The sequence below is a fragment of the Anabrus simplex genome, chromosome 1 (genome assembly GCF_040414725.1).
Source record: "Anabrus simplex isolate iqAnaSimp1 chromosome 1, ASM4041472v1, whole genome shotgun sequence".
NCBI classification, from domain to species: domain Eukaryota; kingdom Metazoa; phylum Arthropoda; class Insecta; order Orthoptera; family Tettigoniidae; genus Anabrus; species Anabrus simplex.
The window spans coordinates 426,263,906-426,278,760 of NC_090265.1; positions in this window are offsets into that span (position 1 = coordinate 426,263,906).

The following is a 14,855-nucleotide window of genomic DNA, read 5'->3' on the forward strand; positions in this document are numbered from 1 at the left end:
CGATTCCCCTTTCCAGACGCTTCTGTTAACAGAGAGAAAATAATGAGTCACCAGCTTTCATCTCTAAATGAAGATCCCTTCATATTTTCGTATTCTCCTCTTTGTTATAGAATAGCAGGCTTACTAACTTGATGCCTTTGTTTTACGGTAACGAATGTAAGTATATGCGAGAAGTTCTTCAGAGAAACTTGTCTTCTCCAAGACGAACTTTGAATGATGTAATAAATGTATAACTCTGACATGGCGCAGACTTATCTCGACTATATTATTATTATTATTATTATTATTATTATTATTATTATTATTATTATTATTATTATTATTATTATTATGTAAGAGTTCACATTTGAAATTTTCTCAACACCACTCTTTCATCAGATACTGCGCTGTACGATATTGACAATTGAGTTGACTCGGAATACTATTTATTCAAAACCGTAGATAATAGATATGAAGTTATCCGCAATAATTGCTCATACTATAGTTTTTTCCACTGGACATAATTTCTTCTTGGTCTGATCTGTGTATTCTTGTTCCTTTTCTGAGTTAGGATATTGTAGAGCGTATTCTTCTGTGCATCAGACGATTTCTTACTAGCCATGTGTCAATTTCTGTTCTTGCTCTCACCACCATACGGGCACTGCCCGTGTCGAAACGATTTAATATTGTCACATATTTACATAATGATCAGTTCGTGGCCAGCACGTAATATATTTCATTTTTTTAAATGTTATTATCTGGTTCCTCCAGATCAACTCTCTCTAGCAGTGTTTTTGCAAGAAGGTATTCGAGCAGTATAAATGTTCTTTATTAAGGGCATCAATCAATGTTTGACTCCTCTGATGCCGTATACCCAAACCAAAAGTGCATATGAATTGGGGATCGGCCGACAATTTTACTCCAACTTTTGCAATTTTCGCCGCTGTCAGGTGCTCGTAGAATCGCTGTATTTTATCATAAGACGAATCTGATATTGGTGTGCACCCTTGTATTGCCTGGATGTTACATTTCTTATTCAGCTTGAGCACTACATTTCTCCTGTGAATCAGTAGGTGTCACTACCACTGTGTGTATTTCCATCAGAGATAAGATAAGGTGTCTGGATTTTTGCAATTTAGCTGTCTTGCTTATTCCCAGAACATCCTATTTGATGTTCTCCAGTTCATTTTCAATGCTTAAAAGATTTTCTTCCTGTCTCATGGTCCGAATATTGTAGGAAGTATGTAGAAAATGTTTTTTTTCCTTTTAGTTTTGTTTTGTTTACTTGTCAGGCGTGTACTTTCCCCAGAAAACATGAGGCAGATTGGGTTTCTGACCGTCTAGCTCTACTCACCTGGGGTACTTCTGTTTCAAAGTTCGAAATTTCTATATGAAGGAACGTTCCTGCAAATAAAACGTCGGCCGGGCTGAGTGGCTCAGACGGTTGAGGCGCTGGCCTTCTGACCCCAACTTGGCAGGTTCGATCCTGGCTCAGCCCGGTGGTATTTGAAGGTGCTCAAATACGTCAGCCTCGTGACGGTAGATTTACTGGCACGTAAAAGAACTCCTGCGGGACAAAATTCCGGCACCTCGGCGTCTCCGAAAACCGTAAAAGAGTAGTTAGTGGGACGTAAAGCAAATAGCATTATTATTATTATTATTATTATTATTATTATTATTATTATTATTATTATTATTATTATTATTATTAATAACACGTCGCGCTTGCCGAGAGTGGTGGCAAGTGTCTGTCCAGCATATGGCCAAAGTAGTAACGTACTCCTAAAGATACGTAGGCTCTATTTTACTTCCCTAATGCCATACATGAGCTTTGCTTAGACTTAAATTGATATAATGAATGGTTCATATTTATTTTCTCCAGATTATTATAAATCAAGATTAATGTATCATTCTTTCAATTAAAACGCAGCTCATTCGAATACATTGCCTTAACATAGCCATTTGAAGCTACAATATTGTGTGATTATAGACTTACAGGAATAATACATACGGGGTGGTGGCAAGGACAAGACGGAAGGTCAGTGTGATGGAAGACATAATAAGAACGGATATACAGTAGAGTACGGAAGTGTTTGAAAGTGGGAAGGGGGGGGGGGGTGCGAAGCCAAGGACTGATTGAGTCTGTAATGCTAAAAGAAGAAGAGCTATGCCATAACTCTATTGGTGGATAGCCAAATCAATGATGGAGCCGTTTAGTTCTCCTTGTCTGGGTCTCTTCAGGGAAAGAAAGGGTTGAGTATTAGATCCTGCGAGAGTGGAGGCACAGGCCTCTATGCTTTAAATAAATTCTGGCTCCAGCTTCAGTCGAAAGTTGATGATGAAGATGATGATAATAATAATAATAATAATAATAATAATAATAATAATAATAATAATAATAATAATAATAATAATAATAATAATAATAATAATAATAATAATCCAGATCTTCGACTTCTTCTGATGTCGTGTCCTCGCACAAGGTTAGCAACCATCACGGATTTGGCTTACTGTTTTCCATTTTTCCGTTATCCGAGTTGCTTTATCGTCGATGTCTGTCGTTTTGTGCCTAGAATAAACTTCTCAGCCCATGTTCATATTTCCTTCTATCATTCTGTATTTGTTAGGTCTGATATGCGAATATTAACTTCACATGATTTCTCGGTACGACGGAGTACCTTCTCAATGGTGACATGCTCTACCCATGGGATATTGAAAATCCTGTGATACACCCACATTTCAAAGGCCTGCAGTCGGTTCGTTGTGACACCTTTACTGCTTACGTTACACTTCTTGTAGTGCCATTTCCAATTTTTATTTCTACATCGAAATTCAATTTTTGTAGTAGCCAGCATGTTGGGTAGGCTACTTGAGATGCGATGACATTTCGGTGGTGTTTCCGCCCAGGATGATAGCAGCGTTGTCGATCTTCTGCTTGCTGATTACGATGCACTCTGTTTACTCAGCGTTTCTTTTAAGGTCAAACTTCTTGTTTACTTCGTTGATGCTATTCCAAAAGAACTGAAGGTCTTTTAAATTGTCAGCAAGTACCTTTGCATATTATCTTACTGGTGATAGTCTATAGAGGATCGTCGTCCTTTTAAGTCTCTAAGCATAGCGCTACGCTCAAGACACGTATTTCATATCTAGAGGCAGTCTCTCACTAAGTGCCTCCTTTGCTCCTTGTGCCTTTGTTGAGTAAGCCGCTTCTGCATCGAACACAATATCCCTCCAAACCTCATTTCTCTTTCATTTTGAAGCCTTGGATAAAAGCTTTCTTCCCCAAAGTTGACTGAATCTTTTCAGTTTTTCTTCAAGTTCTTACCACTTATTTCAGTTCACGTCGTCTTTTCTCCAAACAACGTGTACGGGAAGTATGATATCAGCCTTTGGGTCACGCTGAAAGTGGTAGGAACTTCATTTTACAGATCGCCTCTTGGCGTGCACTGCTGGCTTTGTTACCGATGATCGCAGCCACCTTTTAAGCTGTTTATATGTAAATGAAGACGTGTACAATGGTTCATGGTAATGGGGTGAGTTGTTGATTCAAAGGACTCATTGTCTTTTGTGATTTTAGTTGACGCTATACGACGAAGCAATTAGTGTGTGTTGGTTTTTGTGTAACCGTTAAAAGCTTCAAAACGATAATATAGGGATGTAATGCGTTCAACACTTCCATGAACCTTACAAAGGAAAGCACAGTACAACCGTGAGAGATTTTATATTTTCCACATGCAAATCAGTTCCGTGTTTAACCTCAGTCTTGCTCTAACTTATTTATTTAGTCTGATCCAGGACACCCTAGATTTGCCATAAGACACAGAATAATACACAATAACAATTTTGAGGGATGATAAAGAAGATTAATGTTAAAAAATGATAGGTTACAATTGACCATGTTAAATGGCATGAACTCCATATAAATGGTGACCAAGAATCGAAACGGAGTATTTGATGAGTGAGACGACTATCTCATCTTGTAGACGTATATTTTTATATATTTTTATATTTTTGTCGCCATGTGACGAAAGATTTGAGAATTGTTCCCCTCGCGCCAAAGAAAAGCCCAGTCAGCGTAATTTTGTTTAAGGTTACACGACTCAAGAAAAAAAGGGATGGTTGGATTATAGATATCCTTCTTCTCATTGTCTACATCAGTCGGCTGAGAGGCTGAAGATTCAAAGCGTACCGTAGGATCAATAATTTCTGCTTCGTTCCTCCGTCTGTCAATCGCTATAATATCAATCCTGCGAGTGCTACCTCCTTCGGCGATGCGGTGGACTTCTTCGTACACTTCTAGATTTTTGAGACGAAGAGCATTAGCAATCAGGTTTCTGATGATGTTATGGCGTTTGATCCTAAGCAGTTCTCCTTGGTAGGCTACATCCAATAAATGGTAGACATGCTAGTGCGGGTTATTATTATTATTATTATTATTATTATTATTATTATTATTATTATTATTATTCCCAGATTCGTCTCCTGTTACATAACCCCATATTGTTTACAGTGTACTGTATCTTCTTGTATTTCTTGTATGAGCAGAAAATATTTCCTTCGGTCCTTTTTTTTTTTTACTCATCTTTGGTTTTCCCGGTATGAAATTGACTAAGTTTGAGCGACATTAGTTACTCCTTCCTTATCGTTTTTTGGTCTATTTTAATGCGTATTTCTGTGACATTTAGACTGATTTTTAATAGCTACACATTATTTCAGTGAGGAAAGTCACGGGAAGCATCCTCGCTCTTCATTTCACTAAGCCTGGCTGAGCAGCTCAGACGGTATAACGTAGACCTTCTGAGCTTATGTTGACATGTTTAATCCCTGCTCAGCCCGATGATGTTTGAAAGCGCTCATATATGCGAGCCTCTTTCCGGTAGATTTACTGGCACACAAAAGAACTCCTACGTGCCGGCAAATTTCCGGTACCTCGGTGTCTCTGAAAATCATAAGTAATTAGTGCGACGGAAAATTATTATTATTATTATTATTATTATTTAGATATGGCTGATATGTTTAACCATCCTTCTACATAATATTGGCGGAGGAAGAGCATCCGACCGTAAAATTCGGCCAAATCCATATCAAGTGCCGACCTAAGAAATTGGTAAAAGTTCAAGAAGAAGAAGAAATAACGCATATTTTTAAGCTCGTTTTTTCGTATGCGTAGTATTCAAACAATAGACTAATTGGACTGTGCTGACAGTACAGTATGAGTATTTGACATAGTGCTTAGATTTATCAGAACACTGTGTTCGCAGGCGAAAAGGAAAAGATGAGCAATCCAAGCGCTGTGAGGAGAGATTTGTTCACCGATCAAGTGGCCGAGTAGTTAGGGTCGTGCAGCTGTGGCCTTGCACTCGGGAGATAGTGGGTTCGAACCCCACTGTCGGCAGCCCTGAAGATGGTTTTACGTGGTTTCCGATTTTCACACCAGGCAAATGCTGGGGCTGTACCTTAATTAAGGCCACGGGCGTTTCCTTTCCACTCTTAGCCTTTTCTTATCCCAGTGTCGCCATTGTCGGTGCGACGTAAAGCCAATTATTTAAAAAGAACAGGCAGCCCGGTGGTATTTAAAGGTGCTCCAATGCGTCAACATCATGTCGGTAAATTTATTAGCACGTAAAGGAACTCCTGCGGGACTAAATTCGGCACCTCGGTACCTTCGAAAATCGCAAAAGTAGTTAGCCAAAACATTATTATTATTATTATTATTATTATTATTATTATTATTATTATTATTATTATTATTATTATTATATTAGTGAAAGCCTTTACCTTATATTAGGTCTGTCAGGTTCTGTATGAAAATGGCTTCGAATTTTGACTTGGAAGTTCTTAATTATTTCGTAACATGGTAACTTAGTAATCCAATCAGGAGAGTCTTTCAGTAAGAGGGAAAACATGTGTGGATCCTGCATAAATATTCTCATCCGTGTTATTTGCGATGGACAAGAAATTCATCCCACTTGATTGGCTGATGTCCTTGATGATAAGCTCTTGAAGATAATTTTAAGTGCTCCTGCAGATTTCTTTCTCGTCCACAGTTGTCCCATTCCATCTACCAAAGACAATGTTAACGGAAGACATCGTATTGAAGAATATTCTTCACTGCTGAGTCTGAAACCACATAACTTACATTACGTCTCAAGTGCAACTATAGGAACTCACAACAGAAACTGACCTGGATTAAATGAAATTCTTCTGCTGAACGTTTATACTTACTTGCAGTAATTTTAACTTCTGTCATTTTAGTAAGTATTCTAATCAGTATGTTTGCGGGTCTTTCATCGTTGGATCGCTGTAAAGCTTTCGGCTTGGAGCTTGTACTGGCGTACCGTTTGACATTCACAACCTCCGCTTTCGTTTTCATTCTCTCCCCTTATTTCCCCAAGCTTTTTATTGTTGAGAACGAAAGAATAAAAAAATCTCCCGAACCACCCTTGTCATATTATTCCTTACCCTTCATCTGTTTTCTATTCACCTTACAAATTCCGCCTGCCACACCATCTGTTGGACCAAGCTCTTACGAAGTAGGGTGTAATAAGCTTGCAAGGAGCTCGGGAAGGAAAAGGCTTTTACACTTCGTTCCTTTAGACTACTTCTATTCTACAATTTATCGTCACCACTCTGATCAAAAAGGTGCGGTGTGACCTGTAAGATTTGGAGAGAACGAGAAACAATATTGTCTACAATACTTGACAGTCTAATTGTTATCAATGTAGCTTCTCGGAGTAAGATGCAATGGGCAATATTATAGTATCACAAATAAATAAATAAATAAATAAATGCATTGTATTAGTATATACACTTATGGGACCATTACACGATTCGTTCGTTTTTGTCCTATCGAATGTTCAGTTGAGTTCATATCCAGGCTGTTTGAGGGCCACGGCATTAAATCAAATTCAAACAAATTCACTGTCATGTTTCTCGAGCCAGTCTTCCACAATCTTGGCAGTGTAGCACGGCATTCTTCTGCTGGAAGTGGCTGCCATCAACACGAAACACTGTTGAAATAAACGGATGAACTTGATTCCCGGTATCGTCGACGTGACGGACAGCTGCCAGGGATTGGTTTACCGGAATAATGAGCTCCAGTGTGTCCCATGAAAACATCTCTCAGACCATCACATCATCCTCCTCCTCCTCTGTCCAACATTGCAACCAAGTTCCATCGCCTTCAATAGTAATCGGCGTGCACGCGTTCGGCCCTTGATGTGCTGAACCTGGAATCTGAATTCATTTGGACCAGGTGACAGTTTTCCAATCATCCACTTTCCAGTGTTGATAATTTTGTGCCCACCTCAAACGCTGCTATCGGCTGATTGCAATCATGAGTAGGATTCGTTTAACCATTTGCTGTGAAAAATTGCCCTGGTCAGCACTACTGTACCTCTGGGCGATTTCTCGAATTACGGCCCTGCAGTCGTTCCAAACAGTGCGCAACAGCCTTCGCTGGCCTCTGGCATCAATGAGCCGCTGTCGATACCTGGCTGGACGACGTTTCGTTGTTTGCCAATCGTTGCACCACTTTCGATACGTGCTGACAACAGTAGTACGAGAGCAGTCAACAAACAACCCGCGCCGGTTCAGGGAGGCTGATACCAAGGTGCCTTGCCATCACAATTTGACCTCTATCAAACTCCGAGAGATCGGCCACTCTTCCCATTCTGCAACCGGAGACATAAACTAATTACGAGCCTTTAGGTATGCAGTACGTATACAATGCTGCCAACCTGTCAAGTGATCCTCTCAACGTTCCAGACGCGATAGATGTTCCCTGGTTGGGGTGGTCATATTGAAATGTATCATTGCAGTATTGCTGTAAATGCTACTCTCTCTCTTTCTTTCTTTCTTTCTTTCTTTCTTTCTCTTTCTCTCTCGGTGTATGTGTGTGTAGTTGGTGAATTAGTTTTATATCTGCTATAGATGAGATACATCACCGATGAAATTTAGAAACTTCGAGTACAGGTTCAATATTATGGCATTAATTAACGTTAATTTTGTACGTACATTACTATATTTTCAATTATTTAATAATTACTTGTCAATCAGCTTACAGCTGTCACAAACTGTTTCATTCCCGTTTGACGGACATTATGCTATTTTTACAATATTAAAATACAATTAGTTTGCCGCACAATAGGTATACTGCTGGAAAGTGAACCCAATTTCGGACGCGAACAATTTCAGCAGCCCTCATAGGACGAAGAAAAGTGTACTCTCTCTCTCGTAAGGGGCGGAACTAGCTTTTTCTTTTTCCTTGCTATTTTGCTTTACGTCGCACCGACACAGACATGTCTTATGGCGACGATGGAATGGGAAAGGCCTAGGAATGTGAAGGAAGCGGCCGTGGTCTTAATTAAGGTACAGCCCCAGCATTTGCCTTATGTGAAAATGGGAAACCACGTAAAACCATCTTCAGGGCTGCCGACAGTGGGATTCGAACCCACTATCTCTCCGATGCGAGCTCACAGCTGCGCGCTCCTAACCGCACGGCGAACTCGTCCGGTAAACTAGCTTTATAGAAGGGAAATGATTTCCTATGAGCCTGATATATCCAGTCCTCTTCGATAATCGTGACTAATGAAATCATATCCACGATTGAGGGTATTGAGTTAGGAACATCACTGCTGATACTAAACTTTGCTGATGTAATGGTGTAATAAAATCAGGATACAGACTGTGGCTGAGGAACTGAACATGGCAATCAGCAACAGAAAAGAAGATGGTTAGGGTGCCTCAGAAGAATGAAAGAAAGCTGACCACCTGAGCAACCCTGGAAATACAATAGGGCATTTGGAAAGACCCATACTGGGAAAGGAGAAAATGTGGAGAGGAAAGACATGAATGTTACTAATACATCGACCTGCTTCAAACGGAAACGATTCTAGATGGTGATGACGACGACGATGATGATGATGAAGATACGCCGGAAACTTGTAGTTGTAGCTAGACGGATACATACGCCGAATTTCCGTGGCCATGACCACGTTATCAACAGTCGAATTTTGGAAGAGTCTTCCCCATAGTGTAGGTTAGTGTGCCTGCTGCTTACCTGGAGGCCATGGATTTGATTCCTGACAAGTCCAGGTACTGATTGCTGGAATGGGGTTTATTCGGCCTCATGATATCATCTGATATCTCACATGAGAGATGGCTGACCCAGTCGCAGCAGCCAGGGAATTTGGTTGAGGATACGGTCAAGTTGCCTCCCAGTGCCTGGGCAGCAGTCATGTTGGAAAGCCAAGGCTCGGAATGAGCTGTAAGTGCCAGGAGGGAGGGGGGCGTTGTTAAGTTCTTAAGTACTGCCCCTCAAAACAATCACATACAACAACACTAACCGCTACTGCCAACTTCGTACGTGTATAAATAATCCATGATATTAAAATTTAGAAACGATATTTCCATTTCTAGAGAGGCACATGGCCCTGAAACATTCAAACTATTCCAAAAATAAAATTAATTGCTGGAGGCAACGGCAACCAAGCCTAGAGTGAACAACTATCTCCCAATTAGTGCTGATGTTACGAATAGCGGAAGCCTTGACTTCCACTTCTCCAAGGGCCTTTATGGTTTGTACGGTCCGGCTCGATGTCTAAGTGGGCAGGGTCTTGGTCTTAAGGCCTGGGTTCGGTTCCCGACCTACTCGAGGTACATTTAATCTCAAATGCTTCATTCCTTTGCTTCGGGGATTGGGTACTTAGCTGTCCGCAACGTCCCTCCAACTCATACACAACACTATCCTCCACCTCAAAGATACGTAGTTTCTCATATACGGCAGATGCTTTCAAACTTCCATGGAGGGGTTGCCTTACAGGGGCTGAACCTCTTTAGCAATAGCCACATGCAATTAAATGCTTATTTATGAACTGTACAGAGATGGCTTCACAAAATGCTACGGAGGCAGGGTTTCGAATTGTATCTGTGATAAAGGCTAATCTGTGCAGTGTGCGTAGCCTAATATTCGATATGCTCAAGACTTGCTGCTAATCAGAGGCTTGTGGAGAGAGACTGTGCGGTCAGCTGTGAGAGTGACGCTCCAAGGCGCCAGTCCCCGCCTGCTGATTGATATACGGTGACGCTACGACGCCAAATTAAAGCGCCATGGCGCCATAAATATGCTGTGGCGGCATCTGTAATTGAAATGCGGATGGGAAGTCTCCCCACTATAGCTACAGTAGCCACTATCGGCGTAATTATAGTCACCGTGTCCTCCTCAAGAGATATTGCCAGTCTTGTGTAAAGAAACGAAACACGAAACATGACTGAGTGATTCCTATTTGTAGATTTTCATAATCTGTGACAACAATTATTATCTTTTCATTCAAACTTCCGAGCCGTTTAACTTAAAGGAGAATGCATTATGGTTTTTGAATAATTGATATCCTTTATGAGCTCTTTTTATTCATTCTCCGTGATTTCAGATGCATAATTACCATCAAAGAACGAAAGTACTGTTAAAGAAAGAGGAAATGAAAGTTACCGAAGAGGTTGAAAAATTACTAATATCAAGATCAAGGATTAGATCAATACCAAGCAAAGTCAGAAAAAGAGAAAATCTACCAGACAAATCACAAAGGCGCTTGAAAAATAACACAAGAGCACGCACGGAAAAACTTTAAGTACAGGAAGTTAGACTGATGAGAAATAGAATTACTATCACCCCAACACGGGAACATTTAGCGCCCCTGGTACGGGAAAAGTAACACGTGTCATGCTGGTAGAGAGGCATATTGAGGGCAGATCTACAGGCTTGCTGTTAGCGGTGTATGTGTCGTCGGAATGGCAAAAGCGGCCATTTTCGCCGCGTTTGATAGAGGGCAAATAGTGATGGCACAGCACCTTGGTACCAGGATCTCTGAAACTGCCCCTGTGAGTGGGGGTGGTAGAATAACACCCACGGCATCCCCAGCCTACCGTAAAGGCGACTAAAATGGGTCTCCAGTGGCCCTCAACTAGGGAGCGTTGTTTGGCTCCCACGGGGCCTTTAGCTGATTCTTGCATTGCTTCCACTTACTTGTACCAGGCTTCTCACTTTCATCTATCCTATCCGACCTTTCTTAATCAACTCTTGTTCTTTTCCGACCCCAACGCTATTAGGTTTCCGAGGGCCAGGAAGTTTTTTTCATTTTCGCGCCTTTCGTGGCCCTTGTCTTTCTTTGTCCGATACCTTAATTTTTCGAAGTGTCGGATCCCTTACATTTTTTTCTCTTTGAGTAGTGTTATATAGAGGAGCTATTAGTATGTAAACGCTGTGTAGGCGGTCAGAGGAAGCGATTTAAAGATGGGTAATCAAGGCTAACGTGAAGAAATGTGACATTGATGTTGATAACTGGGAGGACTTAGCCCTTGACTCTTCATCCTGGAGATCACTAGACCATCATGGCACACTGTCCTTTGAAGAAAACCGGCTGACGTACAGCGAATGACAAGGGGCAACGTAGGAAAGAAATGAAGTGCTGAGGAGAAATAGAAACATGACCGGGCGAGTTGGCCGTGCGGTTAGGAGCGCGCAGCTGTGAGCTTGCATCCGGCAGATAGTGGGTTCGAGCCCCACTGTCGGCAGCCCTGAAGATGGTTTTCCGTGGTTTCCCATTTTCACACTAGGCTAATGCTGGGGCTGTTCCTTAATTACGGCCACGGCGGATTCCTTCCCTCTCCTAGGCCTTTCCTATCCGATCGTCGCCATAAGACCTATCTGTGCCGGTGCAACGTAAATAAAGTTGCAAAAAAAAAATAGAAAAAAAAAGAAACATGACTGCTCCACCTGGGGCTACCTGTCATCACTGTGGCAAATTGTGTAACTCCCGCATTGGACTGTGTAGTCACCTCCGAACGTATAGATTAAGAAGCATCCTGCCTGGAAGACAAACCTACTCGATTAGAGTGTTTGCCTATTTGTACTTCCTTTTAAATAATCACCACCACACTCTGAAACGGTGTGGCTTGTGGGCTGCTCTCGTATCGTTGTTGTGAGTACGTATCGAAAGCGGTGCAATACTGAGCAAAGAACGACGCATCGTCCAGCCGTGTGTCGACAGCGCACTTGACAGAGGCCAGCGGAGGCTCTCGTACATTGTTCGGAATGACCGCGGCACCACAGTTCGAGAAATTGCTAACAAGTATAACGGTGATGACCAATCCAATATTTGCATACAGTTAATCTAACGCTGATCCGCATGGGACTGCGGAGTGGACGACCCTGTCGTACCCCAATGCTGACTGAGCACCGTCGAAAACAGCGCATGGTGTAGGCACAAATTCATCGCCACTGGACTGTGGATGATCAGTACAATTTCGCCTGGTCCGGTGAATCCAAATTCTTGATTCATCACGTCGACGACAGTGCGCATGTTTGCCAATTGTCATCGGAAGCTCTGCCACGTGGTTGCACGGTCAAACGGAAATAGGTTGATGATGATAATGGAGTTTGTGATGATCCGGGCGATATTTTCATGGGACAAATTGGGGCCTATTATTCCAGTAAACCAATCCCTAACATCTATCCAGGATTTGATAGGGAACCAAGTCCATTCGTTAATATCAACAGTATTCTCTGATGGTGACGGCCATACTGCCAAGGTTGCAAAGGAATGGTTCGAGTAACATGATAATGAATTTGCTTTAATGTCGTGTCCGCAAATAGCCCCGATGTACTCCATTTAATATTTGTGGTTCGAGTTGGAGAAATGGGTTCTTGCTACATCGCCTATTCATCACAGTCATCATTCTTTTCCAAGCGCTTGTTTCAACGTTACCACCAAGGCATGCTGGTATGGAAAAAATCTACGCCCACGTCATGATGGCAAGCTCAACGACCGTACCATCGCTGTAGCGAAAATAGTCCAGATCGTTGGCTTCCTCACCAGGGAAACGACAGTGAATTTTGCCAGTGGCATACTGGAGAATTTACGGGTAGCAATTCGCAGTAAGCGACCAGGACGTCTCTCAACAGATATCGTGTTACTGTACGACAAAGTCAGATCATACTCAGCCAACAGCACGCGCGAATTGTTACGGGGTTTCAAGTGAGATGATTATTAATATAGGCGATGAAATAATGAAGTAGGTAAAATGTGCATGACAATGGCTGGATGAGAAGTGCAAGGCTGTTGAAGGTAGTATGGTTGTGGGAAAGGTAGATGCTCCATACAGCAAAATCAGGGAAACCTCTGGAGAAAAGGAAACGAGATGTATGAATATTAAGAACTCAGATGGAAGACTACTTCTAGAAGAAGACAGTGCAGAAAATGGCAGGAACATATTCAAAAAGTGTATCAAGGGAAAGTAGATGATAAGGTTCTTATACAAGAAGAGACCGTTGATACTGATGAAATAGGAGACCCAATTTTGAGGCCAGAATTCAACAGAAATTTGAGAGACCTAAATAGGAACAGTGCACCTGGAATCGATGACATACACTCAAAATTACTGACTGCCATAGGAGAAACCTGCACGGAGAGGTTATTCATTTTGGTGTGAAAGGTGTCTGATACTGGAGAAATGCCATCCAATATTGGACAGAATGTTGTTATAACAATTCCCAAGGAAGCAGATGCTCACAAGAGTGAAAACTTGCCGCGCCTTTAATTAAGTGTCTCACGCTTGCAATATTCTAACATGTATTATTCACAGAAGAATGGAAACACAAGTTGAAGGTAAGTTGGGAGATCAGTTTGACTTCATAAGAAATGTAGAAACAAGTGAAGCAATCCTGACTTTACAACTGATCTTACAGGATCGAATTAAGAATGACAAGCCCACGTACATGGCATTCTTATATCTGGAAAAGGCATTGTATAGTGTTGGTTGGACCATGATATTTGAGATTCTGAGGATGATCGGGATCATACACCGGGAAAGAAGAATTATCTACAATCTGTAACCAAAAATCGGTCTGCAGTGATAAGAATTCAGAGCTATGAAAAAGAAGCAGCATCCAGAAATATGTTTGTCCCCTGTCCTTTCCATTTATATAGAATACGTGGTAAAATTGCCTTTGCTGGCAAGATGTAGTGTTTACAGTGAAATTATTTCTTCTGGTATGGGCTAGAATAAATTTGTTACTTTCATTGACCTGTCCTTGGCTTTGACAATATGAAAGTGGCTGAGGTATGAGTGATGCTAGTAATGCCATTCCTTATGCAGACAGTCCCTGTTATGAGTGGTGTGAAAATGTCGCTCATAGGGTCGGTTGGTGCACACATTTCAGTGGGCTTGGCAGAATGATATGTAATAGCAACTTCTGACTGAGTGAGGAAAGCAACGGGAAACTACTCCACTTCTCATTTCCCTAGTACGCCTCTTCAGTGACACCTAGGCCATCTATGACAGCTAATGGTGGACCTGTTGAGGATCCAACCAGCCTTCGGGCTGAATACCCAACATACACATACACGTGGTAAAGGAAATCAAAGAAATAAAATAGAATCAATAATTCCAAACAAAATGACAGACGATCCAAAACAAACCTTTTATCCGTTCCAAGTAAGAGACTACCTTGACTATCCTTAAAATGTATTAACACCAACAACTCCAATTTCACCTGTGCATTTGTGATACTTTTATCAATTTTAAAACATTATTCTTCAATTTATGGAAAAGGCTTTTTATTGTACTTCTCTTTTAGTATTGCTTTCAGATATTTCGTGTTGTATAGGCTCTAATATTGTACTCCATTCAGTAGCGTAGTAATTTTCAATAGAACGGAAGTAGGTGGTAGTCTTAGGCCTGGTTGGCGTATTGTGGCGATAGAATTCGGTCCGACAGTACGTAAAAGCTTGAATGGTACATGAGCCACACCTTTTAAATAGTCCATAAAATGGACAATGTGACGGTTGAGCTCGCGCTACATCATACGTGTCTGCACT